This window comes from Drosophila elegans, unplaced genomic scaffold (genome assembly GCF_018152505.1).
Source record: "Drosophila elegans isolate 14027-0461.03 unplaced genomic scaffold, ASM1815250v1 contig_119, whole genome shotgun sequence".
Lineage (NCBI taxonomy): Eukaryota > Metazoa > Arthropoda > Insecta > Diptera > Drosophilidae > Drosophila > Drosophila elegans.
In genome coordinates, this window is record NW_024545483.1 from 240,577 (window position 1) to 253,251 (window position 12,675).

Here is a 12,675-nt window from a genome sequence, read left to right on the forward strand (position 1 = left end):
ACCAAAAAAAAATTTTAATTTTTTTACTTTTTTTTTAGTCATGAGGATCGAGAGGCTTATGGGACTGGAAGTTAACATTATTCGACAAATTTCTTTCAATAAATAATTTGTAATGATAAATAATGATAAACCACAAAACGAACTGATAAGGAACAAAATAATGTAGAGCTATCGACCAAGGACTCTCTTTTTGGGTAAAGAGAGCGGCGGGGGTCGCTCTTTTCGGTTAATGCCTCTCTTAAGACTCATGCACTGCTTATCCACTGCTTGCTTTGGCTCTCAACTTGAGCACTTTGTGCAAGTGCGAGAGAGCCGGCAGTACACAGCGAATGGACAGCCAGCGGGTGCGAGTGTGTGTTTGTGAATGGGGTGCGCGGCGAGTGCCGGTGTGTGTGTGTATGCGAGTGTCCAGAGAATATCGCATGTAAATAGAGGCGCTTCGTTTGTGTGAGTGCTTTGTTTGGCTCCCAGATGTTTTTTCTTTTTTTTTCTTGCGAGCGGAGCGCCAAGCGGCAAAAGCAGCAAAATCGACGGCGACGTGATTTCAAACAGTGAAGTCGACTTGCCGCTGCCGCATCGCATCGCACCGCACACCGAAATCGAATCGGTAATCGGAAAAAGCAAAAAGCAAAAGAATCGGATCGGAATAGCCAGCGGTCAAGTTTTGTTTATACAACCAACAACAACGACATCGACGACAACAACAACTCCAACCACAACAACAAAAGTAAAACCACACCTTTTGCGATGCGTTTGTTTTGCCGTCGCTAAAAGCGTTAGTTTATGTTTTGAGTTTTGTATTTTTTTTTATTGTTGTTACTGTTTCTCCTGTGCTAAACCAAAAAAGAACGAAAATACAAGGATTCGCGTGCAAAAGTATTGGTAAAGTGCTCCGCCCCTCGCAGGACATTGTGTGGGCGTGAGAAAACAGTCGGAGGGGATGGGATGGGGGCGCATGGTCAGGATACCAGCGAATGTCCTGCTTCGTGTGCCTGCCGTTTATTCAGTTTTTTTATCCTCTCGTTTCTGCATTCCGATCCCCGAGTCTCGCCGTCCCGCTCGCACTCGCTGCAAAGTGTCGCCGTCGTCGTTTGTCGCTTGTCGTTTTGTCGCTTGTCGTTGCGTCTTTTGGATTGGCTTCCTTGGTTTTGCACGGTGCGTTCGTTTTTTAACCACCCCACCCACGCCCACTTCTTGGATTGGATTACATAGCGCCCCGCTCTCTTTATTTTTTTTCCTGTTTTCCCTTTTTTGTTTCCCCGCATCTGCCGACTGCTCTGCCGACGCCGCAGTCGACGACGACGTCGTCATTCGTTTTTTGTTACTCGTTTTTTGGGTACATGTGTGCGTGTTTGTGTGCGAGTGCGTGCCAGTGTGTCCGTTTGCCTGTGTGTGTGCTCGCTAATATTGTCGTCGAGTGTCATTGGTCGAAAGGCAATCGTTGCGGCCGGGGAGGGGGGGATTTTATTAGAACGAGAGAGTGGGCAAAGGGGGCGTGGGCGAGTAGCCGAATGGGTTTTTGATTGTGTGTCGTCAGTGTATGTGTGGGTGTCAGTGTGTGTGTGGCTGAGTGTATACTGCTTGTTTGTGTCGCAAGGCGTGCGAGAAAGGGAGCGCACCAACTGCATATGTAGGGGCACGTGCGAGTGCGAAGGAGCGAGGGCGAGTGCAAAGTGCATAAAAGTTTTGGCCAGCGAAAAATGGCGACATCGGGGCGCAAAAGCACCAAAAAGCAGCAAAGGCGGCGGCGACAGCGGCTAAAAGCAGCGCCAATTTCGTGTCGTTGTCGCGCGATTTTATAACCGTTCTCAAAAGCGGCGGCACAGCGACCTCCGCCTGTCGCTTGTCCTCTTCGCACGGAAGAAAGAGAGGGGCAGAAGGACTCGAGGTCGGACCCCGAAAATGGTCACAGAATCAGGGGCTTTTAAGCCTCGCAATGATTCCGAAACCAAAACTAAAACCAAATCGAACTCAGTGCCGGGACCTATCAATAACATGCCTACTGTCCATATATTTTTAGCCGAGTTATAAGTTGATCAATATGAACAGCAGCAGCGAAAAAGAGGAAGAAACCGAAGACGTATTCCAATAAAAATAAAAGAACAAAAAACCAAAACCCAACACTAAACAAAAAGAACTAAAGAGAATATCGAGAATATCGAGAACAACAAAGAAATCTCGTGCACACGCACTTCGGGTTGCATGTGTGCGTGTGTGCATCTGTGTGTGTGTGTGTGAGAAAGAGCAACTAAAACAGCATCTACAACTACAACCACAAAACTGCAGCAACGCACCAACGCACACCAACATCAATTCAGGTGAGCTTAACTATGAAAATCCATTTCGCCAATTAAAACTAACTAATAAGAAAAATGTAAGTTTTATTTTAAGAATTGACTACACACTCCATTATGAATTAAACAAGAGCGATTTACACATTTAGAGAATTAAAAGTTCGAGTGCATCTATGGGATTCTAAGCATTAAATTTGGTATTAAATATTTACCTTGTCTTATCTCACATCTATGATAATTATCTAGTGGGGTTAGAATTTATATAACTAACCTATAACTACACTCAAAGAAAAACATCCAGAGTTTCGGTGTCAAATCAAGTACGAACGGTGTCAAAAGTAGGGTAAATTCGATTTTTTTTGATTCAAGTACGAAAGGCAATATTCAAGTACGAATTTTTCAATCCCGAAGTTCTACATTTGAGAATGAACATCATCAGTCCCAAGTATCTAAAAGTGCTTGAAGTGCGAAAGATATTGGTTTGACTACGAAAATTCTTTATGCAAGTATAAAAGATTCTTATTTTAGGTTAAAAAAAAAAACATTTGTCTCTTTCTCTTTTTTTTCTTTTCTCTTTGATTCCATAAGAAATAAGATTGACATGGAACATGATAAACTCTGATAAGGAAAGGAAACAGAAAACCAAACTTATTTTGTTTGTTGCAAGTCGACCCAACCGGGATTCGAACCGAGGCCTTTGGATTCGAAGACCCATTAGCCGGTTTCTATTTACTAAGCCTGTAAGAATCCAAAGCAATTTGTTTGCAATCAAATAGCTTTTATCAGCTATACTTTTGAGGTCAACCACATATAAATTTAAATAAAAGAAGAACATTTGCAAAAAAAACATAAAATCTTAGTCTGGGATCTGAGCGCTGGATAATAGAATAGATTACCTATGTTTGATGTTTCAAAACACTTACACCCTAGTCCAATCATTATAATAACGAAATGGTCTTGTTTTAAATCAATAGTTTTTGTTTTTTTGTTAAATTAACAGAGTTTACTGTAATTAATAATTAATTTACAAACACTTTAAGCAGGGTTATAGCGAAAAATATCGTTTTCTCTGTGTATTATTTATAAGTACGTCCGTACTAAAATTATTCGTACTACTTTTTTCTGGGTGTACTGTGATATAGTAAATTATGTATGGTACGGGCTTGTTTTGTAGTTTGTTCTGTTGATCGCTGATTTAGCGAAAAAGTTCACATTTATATTTATATTTGAACATTGGTTCATTTAGGAAATTCATTTTCGTGATACATACTAAAATCTTTGAGGATTTGTAATTTTTGGGTTATTAAAAGAAAAAAAATGGGAAAGTCACCGAAGTGTTGAAACATAATAGTATAATGTAGCTTTCCCGGATAATTTTGGCGTCTGTTGTTGTGGTTGTTTTTCCTCGCCAATTTGTTGAATTTATCGAGCCGTATTCTCAATGTCATTGCAACGAGTTTTAGGTACTTTTGACGCTTGGTTAGATCTGTTTAAATTTTTTCTTTATATTGTCGTAGTGCTTTTTTATATATGTTCTAAATGTCCAACTTGCTATGGTAAAGGCAACAAGCTTTTGATTAAAAATAAAACTATTTTATCATCAATACGAGGCTGTCGGGTTTGCTTGGAAGTAACAAAATGCAGATGTTGAGATGAAGTCATTAAACAACTTACACTATCGGCAGTATTACGATCATACACATGCAACTGGCTCCGCGTTTCATGTCAACTTTTCAATATCATGTGCCGCTAATGAGTCTATTTACGTATGTTGTTTAATTTGTTGTTGCTGCTAAACCGGCTTATCGGGATCAGTGTTTGTCATAATGTTGACCTATCTCCTTAGCCCTTTCTTCGCTAGAGTTCAATGAAAAATTTTGATATTTTTGGTCAAATGCTACTTGTTACAACAAATGCTACAACAAAAATTACACCGTTATATGAAAGTGACTTTTCTAAAATATTTGGTTTACAACAATTGTTTAAATAAATGTCTAAATATTTAATAAGTAGTTAAAGGAAATAGTTTGTATGCGCAAAACACATCAAAGAAAAACAATTTAAATGAAATGGATATACGGTCGATTTGGTGCTGCAACAAACATAACAATTTTAATAAAAAAAACACTAAAAAAAATGAAATGCTTTCAAAATATAAGGCCATACAAAATTTTAAGTGCTAAAAAATTATTGCTTTGGTTGCAACAAGAATAAAAAAATGAGTCGGCTTTGATGTCACCAAACTTTACCACTATTATTTTAGGATATTCTTGTATTTCTCTTCTCTTGCACAAAAGCGCAAAAATCCTTTTTATTCGTATGACAACATAAACAACTTTTTTTTACATTTGCCAGAGATTGTCGTCTGGAGACTGAACAGGCCGCTTTATGCCACTCTGCCTTTCATGTTGTTTTTTTTTATATCATTGACCCTTAAAACCTCCGCATAAAGTGGTATCCTATTTTCAAAGATATCAACACAGACATTTGATTCTTTATCAACTTACTCCAAGATAATGGACCTACTCTAAAGTAAAAAAACCCTATCTTTATCGTGTTAGATTTAAATGAGGTGTTATATTTTGCATTAGTTGGTCGTATAAAGTACAGGCGTTGTCCTAAAATTTTTCAATTACACCCAAAGAAAAGTCATGGTTAATATAATTACTCTATTTTCATTTTGAATTAAATATTTTCGGTACTGATTTAGCCCCGAGGATTGTTGCGTTTAAATCAAAGTGTGTAAGACTTTAATTTTTATTTTTAAGTATGAAAAAATTGGGGCTTAAATTAAAAAATTGAAATCTACAATTTTCCAGTTGGATGAACCCATTAAATATGTTAATAAATACATTATCATCGTTTTTTTTAGTTTATTTTAAGTACGTTTATACTTTGAAAACAATGTAACATTCAAATGTTCAAATGTTTGAATTTACTGTGAGTTGCATGACCTATAGGCAAATATTTTTTTTCTGGTATTTAAGCAACTTAATTCAATACTAGTATTTTCAATGGACGAAAAAAAAGCAAAAAGTTTTGAAGGGTTTCTGCTTTTATACAATAACTATTAATGGTATCATATTTTGTGCGGTTCCATTTTGCAACATGTTTGATAAATATTTTCATATTGTAAAAACTGTTGGTATTGTCGCAGTAATGCATTACTTTAGTAAGAAAATTTGAAAAGAAAAACAAATAATACTGAACATTTTATAGCACTAAAAATAATTTTCCTTACAATGGTTCTATTTCTTTTGCCGCAATTGTGTAAACAATAAAAAAAAATATTTTATAATACACATTATACACATGGTCAAAAGAGTTAAACACTTTAAGGTCGAGCAATTCTTCCGTGCTCATAAAGTGTTGTTTGCCAATTGATGTTTTTTTAGTCTGGTCGAAAAATCTCTTTGACATTATAAGTTAGCTTGGAAACATTTTATGAAGTTTTCGTGCACGTACCGTTTGTTCGCTGCTTATTTTCCATAGACTAGTCGACGTGGAAATACATGTTCTAAACGATCCATGGAATTAGTTCATGGCTCAAAATATTGTTTAGGAAATAGCGTTTAAAGATTTGCATATTAGTGGAGATAGACCGAACTCATATATGTCAGAAACTACATTGGATATCGAAAATTAATGGCCACATATTCGCAAAGGCATTGCAAAATATTTTTTTTTTTTACTGTGTTAACCTGGAATACCCTTATAAGTCCCGTTATAAGCCTAGAACGCACATTTCCTTAGTGCCTTTTCGAAGCTCTTTCGTTCAGCCTTGAGTTTCCCTGAAACGAACACTCCCCATTTTTCCCAGCCATATCTTCCATCTGGATTTTCTCATGAATTAAACAGGTCATTTTCGTTTTATTAATTCTCTTTTTATTAAATCTCAAGGTCGGTTCCGCGCATATTTTTGTATGTGTGCTCGCTCCCGTGTGTGTTTGTATTTGGTGGAGGTTTTGCCTAAACATTGATTTCCTATTCGCAGAAGTGATGAACAATAAATGAAATGTGGAAATATCTGAGTTCTTCATTTGGTAATGACAAATGAAGACACAAGAGCTTCAGAACGGTAGCAAGAGAATGAAAATGAGTTTAACCGTGCCTGTGTGAGTGGGAATATACCTGACAACAGTTCCAACATTTGCCTTTTGTCTTCTTGTTTGTCTCAACCTTTGTCAAATATATATGGGTATACGTTAAATGGTAAACATATTTATAGGTATGTTCATTTATATACATGTTTGCGGGCTTGTGTGTGGGCGCGAGTGCCAAGTCACAGCGGAGGCCATAACTATATAGTCATATAATCGGTAGTTCGTGAGCTGTAAACACAAGCATTGTAAATTTACACCATGCTTATAATTAGCAATAGAACGGCAGTTGAATTTTCCAGCTTTATTTACAACGCGGCCCCCACCTAAGTCTATAGTCACTGAGCCCTAAATTTCGCATCTTTTTACTGCAATCGCAATCGAGTACAAACATTCGCGTACAATGGACCATTTTATCTTCGGTCATTTTTTATTATAAAATCAAATTACTCACTAAATATAAAACAATTCTTCTTCTATCAAAAGTAATTATTTTGAACTCTCTACTATTTATGAAAATACAAATTTTATAACTGTAAATTCTTATAATCATAGCATGGCAGACAAACTTGTAAAGGATGCGCATTTTTGTATACATGTGATTTTTGTTTTTTTGGACTTACGGATTTTTTCTAAATTAAATCGTTTGGTTTAGTTACAAAATTGGCTTGCACCTCACATTTAAACATATTAAGAAAAACTTAATGTTTAAGTGGAAGTGGATTTTCGGGGGGATTCTTATTTCAGTGAGCAGTTTTAAAACTTATATTTTCCTTAATACGAAAATCAATTTTCCCAACTTAAAGGCGCTTAAAGCATCATTTTTTTCTGAGTGGAATGGTAACGAGACTAAAAGCGAATGGAAGGCTGGAACTGCATTGAGCACCCCGACTTTCCCCTTCCCATCACCTCTGACCATGCTTGGCTAACGGCAAAGATTGTCGCTCAGGCGTCGACAATGGGCGCCAGTTGAGGCTGAGGCCAATGCCTCAGTGCCTCCAACTCCAAAAGACCAATCCGAAATCGCAAGGTAAACAGTGTTGAAGACGGCCTGACACTTGTCTACACTGCAACTAAATAACCCGGATTTCATAAGATCTCTTTTGTTGTATGGTTAATTTGATACTTTTGTGACCATTAATATTTTTACCACTACTAGATACTGACATCCGTTGTTCAGTATTATTTTTAACTAAACAAGAAAGGAAGCAAACTTCGGCAAGCCGAAGTTCATATACCCTTGCAGCTATTGCAAAAATGAAATATTCTTGAAAACATTAAAATTATGATTTACTGGCGAATATGTTTAAAAACTTTGAAGCAATGATGATTTGCAGCTTAATTAATCGGTAATTCCTATGGCAGATATATAATATCGTTATCCGATTTTAATAAAATTAAAAGCGTTATTCTAAACTATCAAATTATTACAAAGTCTAAAAGAATTTAAAAAATAATAGAAAAGTTTCATTTTTAAACAAAATGTTTTTATATATTATTGTTTCTATAGGAGCTATATGATATAGTCGTCCAATTTTGATGAAATTTAAACCGTAATTCTGAACTACTTAACCATTACTATATGTCGAAGAACTAAAGAAAAAATTAAGAAACAGCAAATTAATAATTTTTTTCCTTTATTTTTCCGATTGTTCCTATGGGAGCTATATGTTATAGTTGTCCGATCCGGCTCGTTCCGACTTATATACTACCTGCAACAGACAGACAACTTTTAGGAAAGTTTAATGCAGATAGCTTTAAAACTGAGAGACTAGTTTGCGTAGAAACGGGCGGACAGACTGACATACGGACAGACGGACACGGCTAGATCGACTCTCCTAGTGATACTGATGAATAATATATATACTTTATAGGCTCGGAAATGTCTTCTTCACTGCGTTGCAAACTTCTGACTGAAATTATAATACCCTCTGCAAGGGTATAAAAATGTTAAATACCAAATTTACATGATATAATAGCTAAGTAATTAGGAAGAAAAAACACTTCAATTGTTTTTAAAGGATTTTTAAATGGCTTTACAAGACCGTTTAGACCCAAAAATAACCAATTGTCCAAAGATTGTCGTCTGGAGACTGAACAGGCCTCTTAATGGCAATTTGCTTGCTGGTCTATGCCTTTCATGCCGTTTTAATATCCTTGTCCCTTAAAACCACCCAAAACTTAGGTATAAATATTCCGCATAAAGTGGTATCATATTTTCAAAGATATAAACGCAGACAAAAAACACTTCAATCGTTTTTAAAGGATTTTTAAATCTCTTAAGGCAAGGCAAAATAAACCAAATAAATAAAACCAAAATAAACAAAAACAACCAAATTTTTTTAATGTTGGGTAATTGGTAAATTTGACCTATTATTTTATTACGTTTTCCATAAAAAGTTTCGTTAGACTTAAAACATTACTAGTAAGCTGAAGGAAACTGTTATTGTTGCCGACAGTAATTCCCACCAACGATAGTCGGTTCAATTTACTTTTAAATTGAATTCTGAGTAGAAAAAAACTTGCTAAACATGCTGAAATTGTTTGCTGTGTAGAAAAAGAACTTGCTAAACGTGTTGAAATGGCTTTATGTATAGAATAAGAACTTGCTAAAGATGCAAATTACGTAACAAAATACTTTTACCTAAGCTTGGAAAATGCTTTGAGCAAAAGTAATTATGTTTTTCATCTAGCTGCTCAAAGAACGCAAAAATTCATATTTTTTATCAGCACACTTTTAAAAAACTAAAGATTTTCACATTTATAAGTTTTAGTTCAAGGATGTGCCAAAAGAAGTTATCTAAATAGTAATCTCTTTAACGGAAGTTTATTTTATGGATCCTGCTACCTACAAGAATATTTGCTGTTGCAGAATATTTACTTTTAATCTCCCATGAAGATATTTCGAAAATAAAATTACTTTCCAAAACGTGTGAAGGCCTAATTATTTAATCAAGAGTACACGTTTATAATTTTGCTTTTCTGAAGGAAAACTTTTATTCAAAAGTATAGATTAGCAGGTAAGTCAAAAAAAATATTTTGCCAGAGAAGAGTAGGCTTAAAATGAGAAGAAAAGCCCGGTCAAATAGGAAGTGGGGCAGATATAGATCCGGCGATCTCAGTCACTCCTTCACTCTCCAGGACAGTAATAATTTTGTTCGCTCCCCCTCCTCTGAACACACGAAGTATGACTCCATGGTCCCTTGCCTGCGGTGGCATAAAATAAGATTGCAAGGGCAACGGCAGCGGCAACAGCAAAAGACACGAATGTGCAGATGCAATGGAGGACATGGGACATTGTTCTCACATCCACATCCACATCCACATCTACATCTACATCGACATCCTCATTCTCATTCTCATCCACATCCCAGACCGACCTCGTCATCGTAATTGTTGCTGCCCAGCGCCGGATCGTATAATCCGCCGAATCCGCTGGCCATCCCACCACCCCCGCCAGCCATAGCGTATAATTGCAAAGCAGCCACCGCAGCCGCACAGTGGTGCGGATTCAGCTTATTGCTATTTAAAGTTGGACCAATTTTGTCAACACTTATAATAAGAAATAACATTCAAGCCATGATTTTTATGGTATTTGGATGGTTGAAGTAGCTGATTAAACAAGAAAAAAAAGGTATTACATGTAGAACTATTTATGTAATTGGGCAGTGATATTTATTAATCACAAAACATAAAACATAACTGTTTCTTCGGTGCAAATGGTAATTGGCTCCAAAGATAGAAAAATCTTTAAATTATCTCTTTCAAATTTTTAAAATAAAAACTAGAAAGGGAGGAAACTTCGCCAAGCAGAAGTTTTTATACCCTTGCAGATATTGCAAGAATTAAATGTTCTTTAAAACATCTTAATTTGGAATTATTTTATTTTTTTTTTACATTAAATTATTAAACCAGAACTATGTCCAAGGAATTTAAGAAAAATTAATGTATTAAATATTCCAATTGTTCCCATAAAAGCAGTATGATTAAGCCGTAATTATAAAAAAATAATTTGTTTTGAATTCTTTTTGACTTAATTATAATTTTACAGTTCAGAATACCACTTTTAATTTTATTAAAATCGGAAAACGATATCATATATATATCATATCATACACATATACGCAAGAAAATCATAATTTTAAAGTTTACTTTTTGTAATAGCTGCAAGGGATTATGAACTTTGGCCTGCCGAAGTTTGCGTCCTTTCTTGCTTTAATTTTTTTCTCGATTGTTCCTGTGAGAGCTATAGCTATAGTTGCTCGATCCGGCTCGTTCCGACTTATGTACTGGAATATAAAGACAACTTTTGGGAAAGTTTCATGCAGATAGCCTTAAAACAGAGAGACTAGTTGCGTAGAAACGAACGGACAGGCGGACGGACATACGGAAATGGCTAAATCGACTCTTCTAGTGATGCTGATCAAGAATATATATACTTTATTTTATGTCGGAAATGTCTCCTTCACTGCGATGCAAACTTCTGATTGAAATTATAATACCATCTGCAAAGTTATATTTTCATTTTCATTTTTTTTCCCGATTGTTCCTGTGGGAGCTATATGATATAGTCCGATCATTCTCGTTCCGACTTATATAATATTTAGGGAAAGTTTTATGCTTAAAAACTAAGAGACTAGATTGCGTAGTAAAGGACAGTCGGACGGATGGCTAGATTGACTCAAGAGTATGTATATTTTATAGGGTCGTAAAGGTCTCCTTCACTGCGCTTCAAACTTCATACTGAAGTTATAATACGCTCTGTAGGGTATAAAAATATCTCGAAATGCTCTGAATATGAGGATTGCATAAAAACTCAGTGTAAATACAAGATGATCAAAAAAAAAAAAAAAATATGCGTTTTACAAAGACCAAAATGGGTGGATATTTTTCAAAACTTGTTTTATTGACTAGCCCCAACATTGCAGTTTATTTGTGAAAGCCCACTTCATTCATATGGTTGCCCCGGGAGACTTTGCGGTAGGTCATCCGATCGACCCAATTTGTCAGCAAATTTTTGATAGTATGGTCTTAAATGGCCTTAATGGCATCTTCAATCTCTAGCTTTAGGTCGTATATCGTCTCTGGATGGTTAGCATAGTACTTATCCTTGACAAGACCGCACAAAAACTGGTCCATCGGGGTCAAATCGCAGCTGCGAGTGGACCAGTTGACATCGCCTTTTCGCCAGACTATTCGATTTTCAAAGACCGACGTACGGGTTTTCGGAGCCCCAAATGCGGCAATTCTGCTTATTGACGTAACCACCGAAACCATTCAAAAATTTGATCTTTTGAACTGCCACCAAGCGCTCATCTGTCCATTCTTCACCCGTAAACTTAATCATATCGTAAGCCGTAAACACATTACTAAATATTTGAAACATTGGAGATGTCATTCAAGCTGACAAAGTCAAGGTCGAGTACTTCTATACTTCAAGAACCAACCGCCCCCTGTACAAATAAATGGATCCAAATCTGCACAAACTAGACCATCGAAAGCTTTGCAGTAAGCCCGTTGGAAATCGAAATGGGCCTGCGATCGAAAATAAGGCCCACTGTGATCCAATAGGTCGCCGCCTCCGCTACCTCACAGCAAGCCACCAGATGTTCAATCTCCCGGTCGAATTGCTCGATCGACTGACTTGGCAACAGTTTTGGCCAGATCGCAATCGGAGGGTCCGGGTTCGGGTTTGGGTTTGGGTTTGCGTTCGGGTCGGGAGTACAGACTTGTGTATCTCGAACTCCAGGTCGATCTCCAGGTCTCTTTCGGGGCTTCGGCCAGGCAGATAAAGACGACAAGTCGGAGCTTATGTGTCAGGTGCGCGTCGTGCCGCGAATGTAACAATTTATTGCACTCGCTTCGGCAGTGTTTTTTGGCCTTTTGGTAGGGCCTTTTTCTGCTGCTCCCGCTGCTGGCACCAAATTGAATTTTCTACCGTCAGCGGTGTTTTCGGAGTGGTTGTTTCTTTAACAAGACTTTGGCGGCCAGGAAGCTTCGGTTTTGTACTCGACCGTTCTGCCACTTATTGTCCAATTTTCATTACCATAACGAACTCAGAAATAAACCCGATTAAAGGAATTGTTGGACTGCATAGCGGCGCCCCGAAGAACAAACGCAAAGAAGTGGCAAAATATGAATGTTATTCCCAGACGTAAGATGGATTCGAAAACGGAAATTAGTCTGATGATGAAATACGGAAAGATGTAGAGTAATCTAAATGTTGTAAAATTTAATTGAGTTACGTTACAATATATTTCATTTGATATGATGAAAATGTT

The 12,675-nt window shown here is 36.8% G+C and overlaps 1 long non-coding RNA gene across 2 annotated transcripts in view; it reads left to right on the top strand.

The window, feature by feature from the left end:
- Positions 1-549: 549 nt before the first annotated feature.
- LOC108141576 overlaps positions 550-12,675 on the top strand; it is a 35,034-nt gene continuing 22,908 nt past the window's right edge. The window contains exons 1-2 of one of the 2 annotated variants that reach the window (XR_005977227.1): positions 550-775; positions 2,021-2,318. This is a non-coding gene — a long non-coding RNA (uncharacterized LOC108141576). The remainder of the gene's footprint in view (positions 776-2,020; positions 2,319-12,675) is intronic. The other variant, XR_005977222.1, reaches the window with a different exon arrangement.